The 19,691-nt window shown below is 40.8% G+C and overlaps 1 protein-coding gene across 11 annotated transcripts in view; it reads left to right on the plus strand.

The window, feature by feature from the left end:
- The window catches only part of ARHGAP32 (Rho GTPase activating protein 32), a 290,155-nt gene that overhangs the window by 86,130 nt on the left and 184,334 nt on the right, over window positions 1-19,691 (plus strand). Inside the window, exon 1 of one of the 11 annotated variants that reach the window (XM_068916548.1) lies at window positions 14,237-14,614. The exons of 9 other annotated variants lie outside the window; for them this stretch is intronic. The gene's annotated coding sequence lies outside the window, so the exon portion shown is untranslated. Of the gene's footprint in view, window positions 1-14,236; window positions 14,615-19,691 lie in introns of those variants that run through there. One more of the 11 variants, XM_068916540.1, reaches the window with a different exon arrangement.

A 19,691-nucleotide genomic window follows, 5' to 3' on the forward strand; every position in this document is an offset into this window, starting at 1 on the left:
GTAAAACAGCAGTAGAAGCGCAGTACTTACTAAAAGATCTGTTACAGTTTTCTTTCAAAGCCGATGGCAACCAGTGTGTGATCTGCAGTGGTTTGTGGTGGCAAAGACCACACTCAATTACAAGAAGCGGTGGCTGTAATTGGCAGCACAATGTTCAGCAGAGCCACGCGTGACCTCCATTCAGCTGCTTAGGCCCGGAATAGTGTATATGCGTTGGATCGTCTGTGTTGGATTATTGTCGTGGCCTCCACTTTAATGTATAAAGGGTTGCTTAGCTTTGCATTCCCTTTCAGTAAGTTCCATGGCTGAATAAACTTCTGAAGCATCCAGAAGATGACAGTGCATTACTGCTTGTTGGATTACATAGTTACAAAAATGGTAGGTTCATTTTAGAACTCCTTGGAGGTCTGAAACCTCTGGTTAATCTAACTTGGGGAAGGACTTTTAACCTGACACTTCTCATAATGTTAAAGACTAGAAAGCCCTCGCTGCATTAGCATGCCAAGAGTTTAACATAGCTCTCTGTTTTTTAATTCAGACAGTTCAAGCTAGGGGCATTTTTAGCTGGGTGATCACAAGCATCCTCTTGCTTCTGCTGAAATAAGAAGATGGCTTTGTTGGACATTTGAATGGATACACAGGCAATGGTGGTGGTTTGCTTTTTCTTGGCAAATGCATTTAATACAGTGTGTAGTACTGGTGGGGTTTAACTGCTCTTAGAGGGGCGGTTCTGTTTTTATGACTCTTCACTTGATCTGAGTCTCTGGGTGCAGCTCATTGTTGTAAACCAAATGTGACACACTAATGAACTCCAGCGATGTGTGTTTTCTTCTTTTCATTATGTATTATACAGCCAATTCCCTATTAACAGTGCCATTGAATAGTCAAGGATTTCTCTACGTTTTTTCCCCAGGGTTTATAAATTAGTGCTCTAAACCTTGTTCAGGACTGGAATGTAGCAGATGAGATTTCAGCCCTAAAGGAGTGTTTTAACCGTGCAAAAATGCTTTAAATATCTGGATACATGTCTTCATTTGTGCATTTCAGAAGGTTTTGTCAATTTTAAGTGAAATGTAACAAGGCATTACATAAACTTTTCTCTGAAGCACAAATACATAATATCCAAGGCTTCTGAATCTGTTCTTTGCTGGACACTTTCTCTTGCTGATACTTTAATGGAAGAGCCTATTTACTGTATTAGTTCAATATATTTTCTAAGCATACGTTGTACGTCTCCACAGCTTGTTCAGTGCTGTTATGTTGAATTCGGTTTCAGGAGTGTAAGTGTGCTGGACCAGTGTTTGTCATGCCTTTTTTAATTCTTGACATATCCAGCTATTTTAAGTGCATATGCCTACTGTGACTGTGTGTGTGGAGTTTTTTTGTTCTGTTTTTTGCTTCTTTTTAAATAAAGATGTGTATGTTGGGAGAAAAATCTTGAGAACCATATCAAAATGTACCATGAGATCTCAAGAGTCATAGGGCAAATAAAAAAGATCACTGAATTACTTTATTTTTTCATGATTTCTGAGCAAATCACGTTATTTAGGGTGGTGGGAAGAGGGGACCTGACTCAGTATTTTCATGTTTTTCATTGAGGGTGTTACAGTAAGGCTAGAACTTTGGATGACATTATGAAACATACAAGTCCCTTGCTTCACGTGAAGTAAGAGCAAGTTTCAGCCTTGGGCATGTGGCCTAACACATTTGTTAATGTATTTGAAACTTAGAAGTTCTCCTTTGAAAATAATGCCAGCAAGCCATCCCTGCTTTTGAAGACTATCTTGGGCATACTTTTGAATAAACAAAGCCTGCTTCAAAACCAACTGTTGGTAGTGTTAGTGTAGGGGAACATCCAAAAGTGTAGGAGCAGATCTGAAGAATTTTCTGAGGTTACATTGATCTCATGTGACAAAGGCAGGCATGCTAGATGGAGTACCTTCCTAAAGAGAAACAAAGCTTGGTTGCAAAAGATAGAACAAAGAGGAAACTATAATGATTTCTTAATTTTGCACAGTTTCATCTGATGCACAGTGCTGACAGCTTCCCCTTAAAAAGGGACTTTTCCAGCTTCTTAAAGTACCAAGGGAGAGCTGAATAGGGGCACACATGAAAACACTTAGATTTTCATGAACTGCAAGCCTCCGCTCCCTGTGAACGATCAAGAGAAACAAGGCAAATTTAACATACCAATTTCGGAAGACGGTTGTACTTAAATGCCGGTTTGTGGTTGCAGAGAGCCATTAAATTCATGCCCAGAAGGTTAACCAAAGCTGTGTTGACTTTTTTTTTTTTTTTGTCTACAGACTAATTTGTTTAATACTGCCATGGTTGCTCATAGCTTTTTGCAGGAGCAACATAATGAGATTAACAGACCTCCGATCACTGCCGTATCTGATACTTAAATTCCTGCTGAAAGCTGTGAAAGTGTCAGAGCTCCGTTAGTGCTCTATAAGGGCTGCACTGGCAAAGCCAAGGCTTATTTTTGAGTAAAAAGTTGTAGATTTGGTTGCTGGGAAGATGGAGTAGCTGAGCTTCGTTCTGTGTCCTTGAAGCCAGCATGTTTTAAGAAACAAAAATGATGCTGAGGCTGCCGTGTGGGGGGTTCATGTCTGGAAAGACAAGACAAAGATCTCCTCCCTTCCAGAAATCTGAAGAGAGAGCAAGTTTTTTAGGGAGATAGTTATGCTACTGAAAAAAACTGCTGTGACACCTTGTAGCATCACAATTAGCCTTCTTAGAGAAAAGACCCTGTTAGAGATACCAATTTCTTCCCTTTTTCTACCAGTTAGGTGTGGTGTATATATGATGTTATCCTGAAGCACTAGATGCTTGTCTCCTTGCCTGCTTCAGGCCAATAGGCAGTAAGAGTCTCTACTTCTCAAGTGCCATAGCCATCAATCTGATTTGTGAATACAGATTGACATCTGAATTATATTTTCCTCTGCTTATAAATGCATCCATGAATGACTGCTCATGATTCCAAAATTAGAAGCTGTTTCTTAAAAATAAAAAGCAAAATGAAGGTGAAATGTACATGATGCCAAAAAAAAAAAAAGCCTATCTCAGCCTTGTTGTGTTTGTGTTCATGTGCTTTCTTTACCCAGTGCCTTTAGCATTGTTGAGATATTAACAGTTACAGTATATAGTTTGTAGAAATCTCCTCAGATCTACGTGTATGCATCTCAGTAGCTTCTAGCCTCTTGCATGTAAGGTTCAGGCCTGTTTTTTGACTTGTTTTCCACAATTTCATGGTGGTGTCTCTCCATTCAGCAAAAATGGCTGCTTTCCAATTCTTGAGCAGACGCTGTTAGCTTGGTGAAGATACTGGGTTTTGGCTTGTGTGTAGGACTGTCATTATTTGTAGGAATAGTTCCTTCTTTTCTCCTTGCCTATTAGCAAGCATTGGAGACACTGGAATCCTTCAGAACCCTTTTATCCAACAAGCATCTCTGATCTTGAATATGTCCCCCTTTTAAAGGACTTGCCTACACGTGGGACTTTTCAGGAACAGTTGCTCACAAATAATTCCAAATGTAGACAGACCCTGAATACAATATCATATTCTATGTTGGCCCTTTACATGGTGACCTTATAAAATCTCTTTTACTGGCCTTTATACTCGGGATTACCTCTTTGCTCATTTAAAGTATACATTCCAAATACTTGTATGTATGAATTCTAAGCTTAAAAAGGTGAGACTGGTTTTATTCATCGTTCTGTTCTTTTGTCCAGTTGGGATTGGTGAATGGAATGTGCTCATTCAACAAGAGCTGCAGAACCTGTAGGGTCTGTAGAGCCACTGAGTTAGCAAGTAGTGAATTCTGATCTTTGCTTTGCTGCTTGCTAACTTCAGGAGAGGATTTTAGTGTCCCTGAGAACTAGTTATTCGGTTATATGCTAAAGTCAGAAATGCCAGTATGCTACAGCAGGGGAAAATCTGAACTTCAAGGCCACAGATTTTGTGAAGATAAAGATTTCCCTTCAAGGAATATAAAATTCAGTTTCTTGATTTGGATTACTTCCTTATTTCTCATCTCTTCTTGGTTTTGGTGAAGAAATGTCCCAGCAAAAATAACTGTAAATCCTCTAACTTATTTTCAGATGAGTCAACATGCAGACAGTTGAACAGTGGAGTGTATGCTTGACCGCGTTTACGTGCAAAACGGCCAGAAAAACCACCAAAAAGAGTACTGTTGGAATCACTTGAACCTTTTTGGCTGTTCACAGTCCATGGAAGAACATGTATAGCCATGCCAGCTGGAATGCAGCTGCTATTTAAATCTGGCATCTAATGCTGAGTCCTGTCTAAGTATATAATGTTGTTGCAGAATCCTGATCGGTTTGTTTGCAGTCAGCAAAGTATCAATGAAGACTGGACTTGGAGGGGTGGAAGGAAGCTCTATTATGTCTCCATGTGCAAGTTTTTCTAACTTGGAACTTTGACTATGGAATTTGTGTGAGTTGAAAAAGAACTGATAGATAATCTGAGGCCAAAAATAACGGGAAGTATTCATGTCTAACTTCTAGTGGTTCCACAGATTATCGATGCTTCTACTACCGATCAGGTCTGTGCTCTGTCAGCAATCTGTTGCTCTCGAAAATAACTCGTCCTGTCTGGAGTACAATCCTTGAGAGAATATGATAGCAGTCAGTGATTTTGCTATGCAATTTTTCCTTCGTTCTGTGGACATAGATTTATTGATGTGCGTGTAGTACCAAAAGGTGGTATATAAATGCAGACTTTAGTGTCATTGATAACAATAAGCACGTGGCACTCGTTCGTGGTGGAGAAACCTGCTTCTATATATTTTCAGTACTTTCTGCCTCTTCCAGCAGTAGTAAAGGTGTTTCAAATACTTGATATATTTGGGTGCTAATGTAACATGGCTGTGATGTTTAATTTCTGAGAAACTTTATTAAAAAGTAAAAAAACCAAAAAAAAAACCAAAAAAAACCTGCTGCTGATTAGCAAACTAATTTTCTGTTTTGTGTTTGACTCTTGTCATACCTTGTAAATTATCGTGGCACAAATTCACAACGAAAAGTTTGACTGCATTTTTAGTTATGTGTTTCTTTTTGTGTTCAGTGTATTTGAGCTTCCTGCATCCATAATAGCTTTGGATCTATATATGGTGAGGTTAATAGATTTAGTATCCTGGAAAATAGCACAAGCAAACTTCCATCACAGATTGAATCAGAAGGTGAAAGCTATCTATGATATCATGGGGGTAAATCGTTATGTATTTTTTATATATAATTTTTTGCCTTCCTTCACAAATACTTTATTAGCATGTCTGACTCACTGTTTATAAACAAGTGTTTGATCGATGAATGAGATGTAGTTGTGTGAAAGAGAAGGCAGTCTGTCTTAAAACTGTTATACGGTGGTATTAGGAGTATGCTGTACTTTTGGGAGGTATTAATGTTATTAAGATCATGGGTCTACCCAAAAGAAGTAATATGCACTTGCATATGTTGTAACATTTCCTTCCTGTTCTACTAAGGAAGTGGTAAACAAGCTTATAATGAAAACAGTACAAATACCTTTTTTAGGTGTTTTGCTTGGTGCCCTAATATAGGAGACTGACGTTTTAAGAGTTTGCAATTCATTTTGAAATTCTTTTGATTAAAGCATCTCACTGTTGGCAGACATAGAGGATTTTGACCTTTTTCCCTGTCTATTGATGTTACATTTCTTCTGCTTGTGCTTGAGGCTGACCGAGGCAAGCGATGAACTTAAAGGTAACACCTGTTTCCCTTTTATGAGTGAGAGAAGTGAAGAGTAACGTATGGTCTAGGGCTGACTTATAGTCCTGTGCTTTGAACAGAGTAACACTTCAGCTCTTCAGAGAGATCAGAATAAACTCGTGCCAAACCTCTCAAAACAATTTGTCTGCCTTTTTCATCCTAGACTGTCTGTCTTCCTCCAGCTATTCGTCAGGAAAACGCCTAGGAAGTCAGTTGATGTGCATCTGCACACCTTAGGGTTTCTTTGGTTTTTGTTGTCCTGCAGCATCAGTCGAATGGATGCTAATGTATTTTTAAAGCTCACCTTGCTGTTGAGGATTTCAAGTGAAACTTTAGCTACAGATTCTGGTGGAAGCAGTTAATTCAAAATGACAGTTTTCTAAAGATCCCCTTTGTAACAGTCGTGCATTGGCCGGTTTTGCACAAGTTTTCATAGCATGGCTATGTCAGCTGAGAACATAAACAAAAAAAAATGTGTTGTCTGACTGATGTAGTCGTAAGTACTCAATGTATTAGGGCTGCTAAGATGATGAGGGGACTGGAGCATCTCTCCTATGAAGAAAAGCTGAGAGCGCTGGGCCTGTTCAGCCTGAGGAAGAGAAGACTGAGAGGGGATCTTATCAATGTATACAAATATCTAAAGGGAGGGTGTCAAAGAGAATGGGACCAGACTCTTCTTCCTAGTGGCGCCCAGCGATAGGACGAGAGGTGACGAGGGGAAACGGGCACAAGCTGAACCACAGGAAGTTCCATCTGAACCTGAGGAAAAACTTCTTTCCTGTGAGGGTGACAGAGCACTGGCACAGGTTGCCCAGAGAGGTCGTGGAGTCTCCTTCGCTGGAGATACTCAAAACGTGCCTGGAGGCGATCCTGTGCAATGTGCTCTAGGTGACCCTGCCGGAGTGGGGGGGGGGGGGGGGGGGATTGGACTAGGTGATCTCCAGAGGTCCAGATGGTAACCCTTGGCTCATCGGTGGAGACGAGAACCTGCGCGCATTGTACTTCTGCCCTCCTGCTAAAGATAATGGCTGACTGTATCTCTAGCTTATGTCCTCCAGGAGGAAGACTGTGACCGCGCAAGCAAATAGTGCCTTTGGGGGCGAGATCTGTGCGCCTAGCAGGAGGGCCTGCTGCCATCAGTGTATTGGTATAGCAATAAGGATGAGAGCTCTGTAATGTGCAGAAGACCACTGACAGAAAGGACAAACGTCCTCGGAAATTCCTACCTAAAATAGGCTGCTTATATGCAGCCGCATAGCATAATGAAACACTCATTTTAAGGAAATTCAGGTCTCCCAGCGTTGCTTTTGATCTGGGCTATTACTGACCCCTTAAGCATTTAAAAAGCAGGAGTCAAGTTTCTGAAAAATCACAAGGTTGACTTTAAGAATTATGCCTTTCAAAGTATGCTTTTTTTTTTTGCCTTGCAGTTTTAGTTTTTAAGTGCAAGAATAGTCATGTTATTCAGCTTTCCTCCACAAGATGATTTAATAATTATAGTGAAGGCTGAGAGTATTTCTTAGTTGTGTGACTCCATGAACTTGGGCTTTGAAGATATGAAATGCTGAAAGACTTGCAGTGAAATGCCAAAAAATTCTTACTCTGAGTCTTGCATATTGTATCCTGATGTGTCTGTATTTCAAGGTCAGGTTCAGTCCGAGGGACGTTTATGCAGGACATGGAAGCTCCTAATGGTTGTTCTGCCACAGCAATATTTTCCCATTTCTCCTCAGTTCTGGAAGAACTGTGGGCAAGATGTTTTTTCTGCGTATGCGTGTGTATAAATATGCACACGCTTTTTTGTTCCCTACGAAGGGGATCCTGCATCAGGTTCACATAGAATTGCATTGCACTGTGGCTGCGTCTCCTGGCTCTGTGCTGGTCTGTGTAAATATATTCAGGAGAAGGTAAGCAGCTAGCTTCATCTTTTCTTGTCACTGGGTAATGGTGGAGTTTCAGGTACTAGAGGAGGCACTCAGATAGGGTTGTCTGCTTTGTAGAGTTGTTCTTTCTCACCTCCAGGGAAAAGACAGCGTTATAAATGTTTTTAAACGTTATTTTTGTATGCCACATTTGCAGTACCATGAAATATTCCTTTGACCTCAGAGTATGTGTTTCATAACTCCGACTCCACAGCAACCAGGGGAAGACAAGGTGTTGGTCTCACTAATGCAGTAGACTTTGTAAATGAGATTTCGTATGTGATTACAGCTAACAATGTATTGACACGGGATATGACATTGGTAACAAACACCCATTGAGATGTAAATATGTTTGTTAACACCAGCTGATGCCCGCACAGGCTTTTAAATAAGTACGTGGCTTCTGTTTGAATCAAGATGTTCCTCTGCATAGGGGAAATTTGTGACATTCCCAGTGGCTCATAAAAGAGTAGAAGGTTTTTTTTTTTTTTTTTCCTTTTTCTCACTTGCACGTACAAAAAGTGTTCTTGGTGCCTGCTAAAGAAAACGTATTACCAGGGAGCAAAGATGTATAGGAACCGAAAGACTCATACAAAAGAACTTAAGACTCCTACTCCTTGGAAGAAACTATTTGTGCAGTTACAGATAAAATGCGTTATGTGGCATTACATGGAGTTTTGTGGACAAAAACTCTGGCATCTCTAGCAACTTATCCTGATGTTACTTAATAGGAAAAAGCTGGTTGTTCTTTGACTTTTTAGCTCAGAGAGACAAGAAACATTACATATTCACAGATACTATTGTCTGGGCCTACCTGCATAAAAACACTGGAACCTGTGCAAGACATTAATATGTGTTGAAACAAGCGTGCAGTAAAGCTCCAGGATACATAGTGTTCCAGTACATATTTTTCTGAAATGAGTGAAAAAGTTGAAGAAAACAAGTTAGTTACTAAATAATACTGACACAGAGCTGTAGTGCAGTCGGGGACGCCAGGTTAATGTACCAGGTGTGACTTTGTGAAGAGTAGATTTATTTAGGCCCTGTTAATGAAAGGTGAGAGGTTGCAATAATCCTGTGATTCTCACATGGCTAACTGCGCTAGCGAGGGTAGAGCGCCAAGTGTAGGAGAGGAAAAAGGTACTAACCGGGTCACCGCATTGAAAACTCTGGAATAGTGGGTGAGTGTAATTGATGTGCACCACGTTAGTCATTAGCATAACTGCGAGTTAACGTTACGGGCTTTTGCAGAGTGCTGCTGAACTCTTAGCTGATGTGCCAAACTCTTTGGCTACCAAGTTGTACATAGGAAATCTGAGTCAGCAGAGATTTCTGGCAGTTGAGTGCTCTGAGGACTGTCTTTGTTTAGGGTTTTAAAAATGTTTTCTTATCACTCATCAGATTATGGCAATGCTGATCTATAGGGAGTACAGTCATGTGTGCAGCACAGGTAGCAAACAAGAAATACAGGTTCTGGAAATAACTTCGATCCTCTTCTGTGCTATTTTAACAGGGGAGATACTGAAATGGATACCACCGGTACTTCTTGTTGCTTGTTATATGACCTCTCCTGATAGTGATGCTTTTACCTTCCATAAAAATTTTGATAAAACTATCTTTGGAAAATTAGTTATTAGTAACTCAGTGGAAGCCAATAACCAATGGGACGTTGTCCTTGAATTTAATATATAGAGCACTGGAAGATCTACAAATTTAACTTTGCTGATTCCATTAATATGCCTCCTTCCCCAAACCTGCCCAAACATTCCCCCTTCCCAGTCCTCCTAAAACACTCTTAAAAGTAGCAGCAATACCCATTTATGTTTGATATTCTCTAATGCTATGTACAACCTAAATAGAGCAGGAAAGGAAAAACATGCACATCAAGGAGTATCTTCTGCTACTATAATGAACCTTAGAGCTTAATAAAAATGTTAAGTTTCACTACCTACATAGACATCTTGAGTGGGTTAAAAGAAAGTATTTGAATCTTACCAGGTATGTCTGCAGTAGCAAGCATATGGCAGTGTGCTGGTGGAAAATAAGACATCGGATCTGAGAAAGGGGTTGTTTCCTCATTTTCTAGCTGTCACCATTTTGGAGTATATTGTTTTATGCATAAATGATTGCTGCTAGCTGTTTGCGGCAACTGAAGAAGTGGGAAGTGTTGTCAGAGTGTTTGTGTAGCCTATGCAAAGGTTTCAGCTGGAAACATCTTTTTTGTGGTAGGAAATCTTTGTCTTTTCTAGTGGTGTATTACATTTGTTTGCACACTCTGGGAAAACAAAATTATGTCATTTTTAGAGAACATGTTTAATTACTGCTTCATTTACAATAAAAGCAGAGTATGTTGAAAGCCTTGATTATATAATGGGAATACAAGATGATATCAATGCCTTTCCAAGAAAAGATGAGGTTGTAATTTTTGACAGAATCACAGAATCACAGAATCGTTTAGGTTGGAAGGGACCTCTGGAGATCATCTAGTCCAACCTCCCTGTTCAAGCAGGGTCACCTAGAGCATATTGCCCAGGATCACATCCAGACGGGTTTTGAACATCTCCAGCGAAGGAGACTCCACGACCTCTCTGGGCAACCTGTGCCAGTGCTCTGTCACCCTCACAGGGAAGAAGTTTTTTCTCAGGTTCAGATGGAACTTCCTGTGGTTCAGTTTCTGCCCATTGCCTCTTGTCCTGTTGCTGGGCACCACGGAGAAGAGGCTGGCCTCATCCTCTTGACACTCCCCCTTCAGATGCTTGTACACCTTGATGAGATCCCCTCTCAGTCTTCTCTTCTCCAGGCTGAACAGGCCCAGCTCTTGCAGCCTTCCTTCCTAGGAGAGATGCTCCAGCCCTCTAATCATCTTGGTAGCCCTAAAGGTTGACCAACTCTGCTGTAGGTTTTCCAAAACTTAATGGGAAGCATCAGTGCTGGATGGTATTGCTTATTCATTTACTGCATGAAAAATGAAGCATAACAAACTAGAAGAGGATACTAGTATAGTTTAGAGATCATTTATATTTTGCTTGAAAGACTTTTAAAATTAGCTGTGAAGACCTTAGGAAACGGATGGAAATTAGTGCTGAGTGTTCTTGCAAAATGCATTGCTAAATCTTAAAATAAATGTAAAAATCTTTAGCTAATTACCTGGTTAATTTGATGCCTTTCTGAGATAACAGAATAGCTGGTTCTTCTTTTATGTTCTGTTTGACATAAAGAAGAACTTGCCTAGCTATCTCAAACGCTTTTCCAAATAAACAAAGAATATTTAAAAAAAAAAAAAATTCCAACCAAGTTTGAAAAAAGAATTTCAGAGCGTTCACTTGTCTTTGAGAAGGAAACACCTACAGAGGGAGCAAGGAGCTCTGGCTTGAGTCTTCACGTGGAATAGTGTCATACTCTGTGAACTGCCCGTGAGCATCAGAGCTGGGGACGAAAGCAGAGGTGAGAGAGAGAGGAAGATAGCTGGGTCAGCCCCTTCGGGACACCGCCACCATCCTTGTTCTGTGGGAGAGCAGGGAAAGGAGGCTGGCTTGGGAGTGAACTTTCTCATGAAACAAGTAAGAGATACGCCTCTCGGATCAGATGGAAAGATTTCTAAAGCACAGAAAATTGGTGATAGGAAATCTGTGTCCATGACCTGCTTAAAAACGTGATGCAGAAGCCGAATTCATTTCAAACTCTTCATCTCTCCATCTCTCCCACCAAATGTATTTTTTCTCTTTGATAATGAGATGTAGTGGTTACAGTCTTTTTATTTTTTTTGTTGAACTAGAGTTCACCCAGTGAAGGAACCTTCTTATCAGAGCGTTACGGTGAAGAGCAGGTGGTGTGAGGAGCGAGTGGTGGACAACTAGCTTTCTGGGAGATTCTGTTGTTTGGCTGCTCTCCATAACAGCAGTCTTTTGGAAGTGCTGGCTGTCAGTCCGCTCTGTTCTCTGGAAGTTGTATTTTATAATTTAATTGCTTTGTTCACTGTGTTTCTTACTTTTTTAAAAATCTATTCTCTCACTGCCTTCCCTTTTTGCTGAGCTGTTCATTATGCACTAAAAAGTCTCTTTTGCATGTGTCAGTTCTGAAATCATCCTGACGCTGATGAGTGAGGGGCAAGCCTGCAGAACACCATTTACTGTTGTTTTCCTGGCCGCTAAAATTAATGTGTACCGGTTTCAACAACAGCTCATTTCTTTAGGAAGGCTAATATAGCCTGGTCAGTTCATTATACTGCCTTTCTCCACAAGTGTCAACATAACAGAAACGCTTTCATTTTCCAGACTACCCTTGGGTGCTCGAGACAAATGTTTTCAAAAGCTGATCCAGGCGTTTTTTTCTGTCAAATTGAAAAAGCTATAAATCCCTTCATCATTTGTCCTGTTAAGTTAACATATTGCACCTTAAATCCTTTTTAATATCTTTAAAATAATCAGTGTGCTTTCAACAGTAGGTACTTTATGAAATAGGTTAAGGCTTTATTTATTTATTTATTTATTTTCCCATGAGGGCATTTTATTACTGACTGCATGAGTCAGGACAATTAAAGTTTGACAATGAAATATCCAGCTTCTGATGTGATGCAGTATGAATTGGAATGGGTTATTACTTTAGTCACAGTGAAAAAACAGTTGAAGCGCTGTGTACTGTGTTACCTGTAAGACAGAAGTCTACTAGTTGTCTCTTTCTGTCTTCCTCCACTGCACTTTGTAGCATGGGGGATGCCTGCTAAGAAGAAATTCTGCGCTTCTGTATTTTAGTGCCAGTTCTGTGCCTGTGGGCAAACAGGTTGTCAGCATGGAGTTGAGTGTGTTGTCCACGGTCACATTTTATGAAGAGGCGGCTATTATGAATGAAGGAAAGCAGCCAGTACTCCTGGGTTTTGTTCCAGGCCTCCCTGGCTCAGCTGGTGAGTATATTGTTCCTATGCATTGTTTACACCGTTTTTTAAAGCTAGAGTAGCACAACTTAGCTTTTTTATAGGGACGCTTTCACTTAATTTAAAGGAGCTGTATGGCCTGAGTATAAAAAATACTTCAGGGCGAAAATCTGTTTTATTCCTGTTGGTCTTCTGTTGGCCTTTTGAAAAAGGATTGAAAGGCTAAAAGATTTAGTGACTGAGGATAATTTTCAGCAGTTGTCCTTGTTTATTAACTTCTCATTCTAACCGCTTGATTTAAGAGAACTCTGGTCAAGGTATTTGGGAGTGATAATGTTGACACAGGTCTAAGTATAATGTTACAGATGCTGTGACTCTTCTCAGTATGACTTTCTGTTTTTGACACGTGTTTCCACGGTCCACAGATACATGTATTTTCATTTGCTAGCCCTAAATTCTTGTCTTTCCTCACCTCAGGACAGTAGCGTTTAATGTTGTTAGCAGTGGGAATGGACAGTGCCATTGTGTCAACATAAAGGCTGAGGATGGTGTGATGGCACAGAAAAGCATTTAGGAAATAGTTTTAGGTATTGTCATGTTATATCTTCAGCTGCCCTGTTCAGATTTGCCTAGCTGATTCCTTTTCTTCCCTCCCCTCTAACTTTACAGTTCCCTGCCATCGTAAAGATAGTTGCCTGTGCAACAGACCTTATCTGTATAAGGTGTTGGCATCCTCTAATCTTCTGTTAACCTCATGTAAAAGCGAATTTTAATTATATGCTGATTAAAATAGTGGCGGAGAGACCGTGCAGAGTTTGTACTGGTGGAGTCATGCCCGGAGAGGTTTTAAAAGTGGAGGAGAAGGCAGTAATAAGGCATGATAATTTTTTGAGTGTTAGGCTTTGTGGGTGAAGAGTGATGGAGAGGAGTTAGGGTTACCTGATATATTTTTTTTTCCCCCTACCCACGCCTTGCAAAGCATATAAGCATCCACTTAAATTTAACTCAACTTTATCACTTTGGTGAAGCTAGGCAACTGCCTGCATGCCTTGCTGTTTCTTATGCAGTTAGAGTCCAAATCAAAAGGATACTAATGCTTCACTGGTAACTCAGGAGGGTGGAGGATTAAATGTTCTTGAGAAGCCATTTACTTATAGGTTTGCAAAGGGAGAGGAGTGCAAAAACGTGTTCAAATGGAGCAGTGAATTCTGCACAGCTCAGCTGGACTATTTGATCTATGTTTAACAGACTAGATTCAATCTTACCGTTTCAAGGAGGTGTGTAAGAGCTGTTGGGCCTCAACAGACATGGGAAAGCTGTGCTGTAAAGTTATGCAAGTGGGAGGGCAGCTTGAATTTCATGCTAGTTTCTCAGGAGAACTACAGAGGAGGTGCAGGAACATCATGTCATCTGTCTGTCCTGACCATGTTCGTTGGCTTAACATGGTGGGGTAGGGGGAGGAGCTACTGTCTCCTGTTTTGCCACAGTCCGGTTCCTTTCTGAGTTTGTGCTAGGTTCTCCGGGCTAGTATTTTCTTTCTGCTGTGTGCTTATCTGACTTCTTTCCCGGCTGTGGCTTCCTATCACGTTGTTCACCAAGAAAAGCGCCCTCATTATCAGCGCGTCTAGGCAGAGGCACGGTGAGCCAAGGGTTAAAGCCAGCTCAGTTTCCTGCTCCTCTGCTTGCTCAGGTGTGCTGAGAAAGGCAATAAAGAATGGCTGATTAGGAGAGAGCGAGAAACAACTTCATGTGCAGAGCTTATGGGACTAGGCAAAATCCCAGAACTCTTCTTGTTTCTCTTCATTTATTTTGCCTTTTTTTGGTGATAATTACCATTTCTTATGGAAAAGACTGGCCTATCTGCTGCTGTTTTTTTTCTTTTTTTCCCTCTGCTGAGTCATTGCACAACTCAACAGTCATTTATGTGGCTTGTTTCCTGGATTCTTGAATCGGTTTGTCACGTACCTTTCTTCTTTCCTCCTGCATTTAATATAACTCTGCACACGTTTCAAGCACTTCTGCGCAGCAGAACCCCTTCCAGATGGTCCTGTGGTATCTCTCTGTGACTGGGGTGAGTGGAGCATTTACTAATGGCAGAATGTGTCATGCACTCAGTAAGTTGTTATTCCGATGATAACGTGAACATTGAAAAATTATTAATTTTCCTTACACAGATGCAGGCTGTGAGTGCTGATGCATTATCTTGTAGCTGAAGAGACAGAAAACCCTGTTTGCTGTTGCTTTTTCTTACGTTCCACAGCTGGCATCTGCTTAGGCAATTGAACAGCTTTCGTATTTTCTCTCTTTTATAATGCTTAGAAGGAGAATCCTTTTATTGTTCATCTTTGAATCTCTCTGCAGTCTTGGATAGTCTATGAACATGCAGTTTACCTTTTTCTCTTTCTTCTCCCTCCCTTCCTCATCACTTTAAAATTAGGTTGCTGATTTTGTTGGTATTTCAGGGACTTTAAAGAGGTTACCTAAAACTGCAATATTGCGAAGCAGTATAGTTATTTTTTGCTTGTTTTAAAAGGGTGAAAATTCTTAGCTGATATTTTTTCACATTATGGTTTGACATGTCCTTGTTTTTAGTCACAGGTTGTTTATGGAATGCTTATATTTTGTTGCTCATAGTTTGTTTTTTAAATGAGAAATAAACAGAAAGCTTGACCTTTTTTCTTTTTTTTTTTTTCTTTTCCAAAAATGTGTTTCAGAGACTTTTTTTTCCGAAGAATATGTTTCAGAGGCTTTTTTTTTTGCAGTTAAATAAAAACAATAACAACCAACAAAACAGGTTTTTTTCCTGAGCTCTGGTAGTCACAAAGGGCTTGGGGTGATGTTGTGTGGTGAAGCATTGCAGCGCCCTTACAACCTCGACCCTTCAGCTCCAGCATTTGTAAAGCCAAGATAAATGGCCAGATTCTATCCACTGAGTGTGGAGAGACACATGTGCGTCAGGATGGTACCTGCAAAAGCACACATGAGGCTTCACAGCACAGAAGGTGTAGTCAAAGTCAGAAGAAGGGGTTTGAGAGGGGTATGTTAAGACCTTGCTCGTCCCCTCTTTGTGAAACTGCATCCCAGTGAAGGAGAACTAAAATGCTGCTGTGGCTGAAAGAGGGCTTCTCCAGAGCAGTGTCTGTAGACAGGCAAGCACTTTTGCTGGCACAGGGAAGATAGGGCAACAAAAAGCTGTGAAGAGATGGGGAGCTTCTCCTTTGGGTAGTAGCAGAGAGGTTTGATTGCTGAGGCTGTTTTGGAAACATCATTGTTGGTTAAAAGTGCTCACTTGAAGCTGTGTTGGATAGGCACTTTGATAATATAGGTATCTGCAGCCCAGTACTTACAGCTTTAGCGGTCCTGCTAAGTCTTTCTGATACTCTCTCTCTCTCCTTTTTATTTTTTTTGAACAAAATTCAGAAAATAATGGGGAGGAAGGAGAGGAAGAGATGTTGCATAAAACCTTAGTGGTTACAGCCCCAGATTGGGAAACAGCAGACTTCAACACTGTCCTGAGCTTGTGCAGTTAATTCCCTGAGAGAGTGCCCTAATTACTTGCCTGTAAGCAGGACTGAGGTAGAGGAAGCTCTTGTTTTGTCCTTCGTGAAGCTAGAATATTATGTGGCAAAGACTGGCAGGTGCATGAGGGTAGAGAGTATGTGATCCTCTGGTCTACAGGGGAGGGTATTTTTCTCTCTGTGTTCTGATTTTTTTTTTTTTTTTTTTCCCCCTTCCAGGACCTGGTAAAGCGTTTTGTACTTAGGAGCCTTTGGATTAAAGCTGTGCCTCTGTGACTGGTCTTTGTAGTTAGGAACTGCTAAACTGAAATTACTTGCTATTGTAGCCCATCTTCCTCTGAAATATTGGACAAGTTACTTGAGCTGTGTGGGCTACTGTGGGTTTTGGAAAACGGAGAGATTCCCTTTGCTCACCTCTGGTGTGCTTTGATGTAGATAGTCCTTGCCTTGACATTTTACAGCCTCCTGGCTTACTCAAGTGCAGCACTTGGCGTAATCGGGGGTCAGTAGGCACTACAACAATAGAACTGATGATCAGAAATCTTTATGATACAGATTGCACATGGTGTTTCAGCTTTGTGTTCCTGTGAGTAGCCTTTAGAGTTAATGTTTTTGTTTTATGAGTACCACCTCTCAGTCTCTCCTCAAAAAAAAAAAAAAAAAAAAAACAAACCTAAATTAGACTTGAAGCACTGGCTAATCGTTCTATTGCTATTCATCTCCGTGGCAGCAGGAAACCTAGCAGCAGGGTTTCCATTCACAGCAGATGTGTGCCAGCTCAAATGCTTTTGTACCAAAACTGCATGTGTGGGTGTTGAAGGTAGAATGATTGGATAGTAGTGGTTGCAGCTGTATCCTTGAGAACGCAAGACAAGGGAGATCAATGGACTCTTTTCTGTGGTTTTTTTTTTTTAAATTATTTATCTCTGGAAAAGATATTTAGCAATTGCAAATCATTCCTAAAGGGCAAGTTGAATTTTTGTCCATTCGCAAAGACTGCATCAACACCGGGACTGTCTGTAGTGCTGGCCTTGGTTCTGCACAAGCTTGGAGTGGAAAACGTACTCTGAACCACAGTGAGACGTTTTGACCCCTATAGCTCCTATGTCTTCTGGTCTGCATCCAGCTCTCAGGTACAGCTTCCGCTTGTCACCACTACACTTATTGCACTGCTGCCACCCGCATTTCCTTATCCTGTGCATCAGAAGTGAGAGTTGCAGATGGGTGGCCCAGGCCACCTACGATAGCAGAATAGGTGGAAGTACTGTCATACACATGAAGCTAAGGCCACTGGCCATTTAAACCATCAGAATGCCAGGACCTGTTCTTTAGTTATTTCTAGTGCTGATCTTTCCTAGCTTTTTTCTGCCAATTAGGCTCCAGTGTCTGGAGTTGCAACCATTCATCCCCTAGTGAGTATTCACTAGCAAGTCTGCTTTACATGTTTTTTTCCCCTGACTTATTTGACGGATTGGGGCATGACCGTGTTGTGCCAACCATATAAACACAATCATTTTTTGCAGTCGGTTGGCTAAAGTAGAAAAGGTAGCTCAAGGTAGGTGATTGACTCCATACAAATGCTTAGGTAGAGGAAGGATTTCCCTGCTAAGCAAGTAGCTGACTGGACAAGTGTAAATGTTGTTTCGTGTTATGAACAGTTTTGTCACTTAACAGCACAGAAGGCTAACTGTGACTGATTAGTTGATCGCACTTAATTATTCCATGTGCTAAAAGCATTTTTTTTTCCAGAGGTTGCTTGTATTAGGGAAGATTAAACTTACCCTGGCTTTGCATTACCACTGAAATACAGACAAAAGAGAGATCAGCACAAATGAGTGCCCTTGGATCTAGATTCAGGTAATACTTCGAAATTTGGGGATGTAATTTTGCTGTGCTGCTTTTGCTGGGCACTGAGGAAGACATGAGATGAAGGCCTTGCCCAGGATAAAGTATAATCTTAACAAAAAGAAAAAAAGATGAGGCGGGGGGATTGCCAAGGAAGTACAGGGAATTTTAGTGCCAGATTTTGACTAAAGAGCTTTTTGAGATGGTACCCATCTTGCTGTCCTTTGGATGAGGAAGGCCAGTAGGAGCAATCTGAGCTCTGTTGTACCAGGGTTGGAGCTAGATCCTCCAGACCTAGCCAGGAGGGTGCGAGAACACAGGGAATGAACCCTGCTGCCACTGGCACACTGGAGTAGTGTTGGCAATGTTTGGACTTTGCAGTGGAACAGGAAGGGCATGAGCAGCTGTCCTTTCCCATCTCTTGTCTGTGCTGAAACTTTAGAGCGGCTGTTGGTGATTTATTAATCATAAATGAGTGGTTAGCACTCTCTTTCCCTAGAGGCAATTTTCTTTAATACATTTGTATTTGTTCCTGAACCAAGCAAAAAAAAGTCAAGCCAGAGCTCAGTGTGTCTGATTGTGCAATGATTTCCTAAGTCCTTTTCTTATACTGGGCAAAAGTGATGAGAGAAACCTATTCTTGAGTTTTTTTTATTGGCTGTGTTCTTTTGAAAGAAAATACTAAGCACCTACCAAAGCAATGTCTTTTAGGTGTTGCCAAATAAATGAGCAGGTTTGTTCAGTAATATATATATGCAAAAGCGTGAAGATTGTGTGATTATTTTTATAAAACTTTTTAATAACTAAGAGCATAGCTTAAAGCATTTAAAAGCTGAATATTCCAAGAACTTACTGTTTTTATAAATTATCTAAAGAAATTCCAGTTATGCAAAAACTGAATGCACATTATTAAAGCCCAGTTCAGCACAGCTTTTAGGTACATGTTCCAATCCCTACTTTATTGATGTACTTTGTTGAAGAGATGGGCGCTACTGAGTTGAGACGTAAAACACAGCCGGATGAGACGGGAAACAGTAAACAAAGCTGCCAAAATTATGGCGGACGAACACAATGAAAAGAAGATGGGTCTGTTGAGCCTCTGTTCATTTTTGCTTTCAGTCTTGGAGATGATTTACATAAGGTGTTCTGGGGTTGATCTTGCAATGTGCCTACAGAACCATATTTTGTTTAGAGAAAAATAACAAATAACGGATTTGGTTTTATAGTATGCTAGTTGTTGGCTTCTCCTCTCCCAGCATCCCTCCTTACCCCTTGATGGGCATGAAAAGCATCCCTTTGGTGGCTAGCTATTTGATAGCTTGGAAGTACTTGCAACTTGAGCAGCGGTGTTCAGGTCCTGCTGGCATCCTGGCTGGCTAAGCTAAGTAGGTCACCTTGATGGCCAGCCCAAGCATGTATGAATGAGAACATACGCAGTGCCCTCAAGCACTAGACTATGGACATGTGGGCCTGTGGGGGCTTTGCTTTTTCCAACTGAGGGTCAGAAGGGGCAGTGTGAAGTAAAGTATGTGTGTATATGCATGTATTGTTTCAGGAATGTTGAGTAAACCGGGGAAAAATGTAAATTAATAAACAATACACACATTTTGAAGTCTGAAGATTCAGTTAAACTCTTGAGCAAAAATAGTTTAACCAGATGACTGTATCAGAGCCGGTATTAAAAGCACGTCCAGAGAGTTAAAATAAGGCAAGGAAACAATATGTTAATTAATCTCTGCAGTACTGCTGGCCTTCTCTCCTCACTGCTGTAGTTATATTAACAGT

This window comes from Struthio camelus, chromosome 22, assembly GCF_040807025.1.
Source record: "Struthio camelus isolate bStrCam1 chromosome 22, bStrCam1.hap1, whole genome shotgun sequence".
In the NCBI taxonomy this organism is placed as follows: Eukaryota; Metazoa; Chordata; class Aves; order Struthioniformes; family Struthionidae; genus Struthio; species Struthio camelus.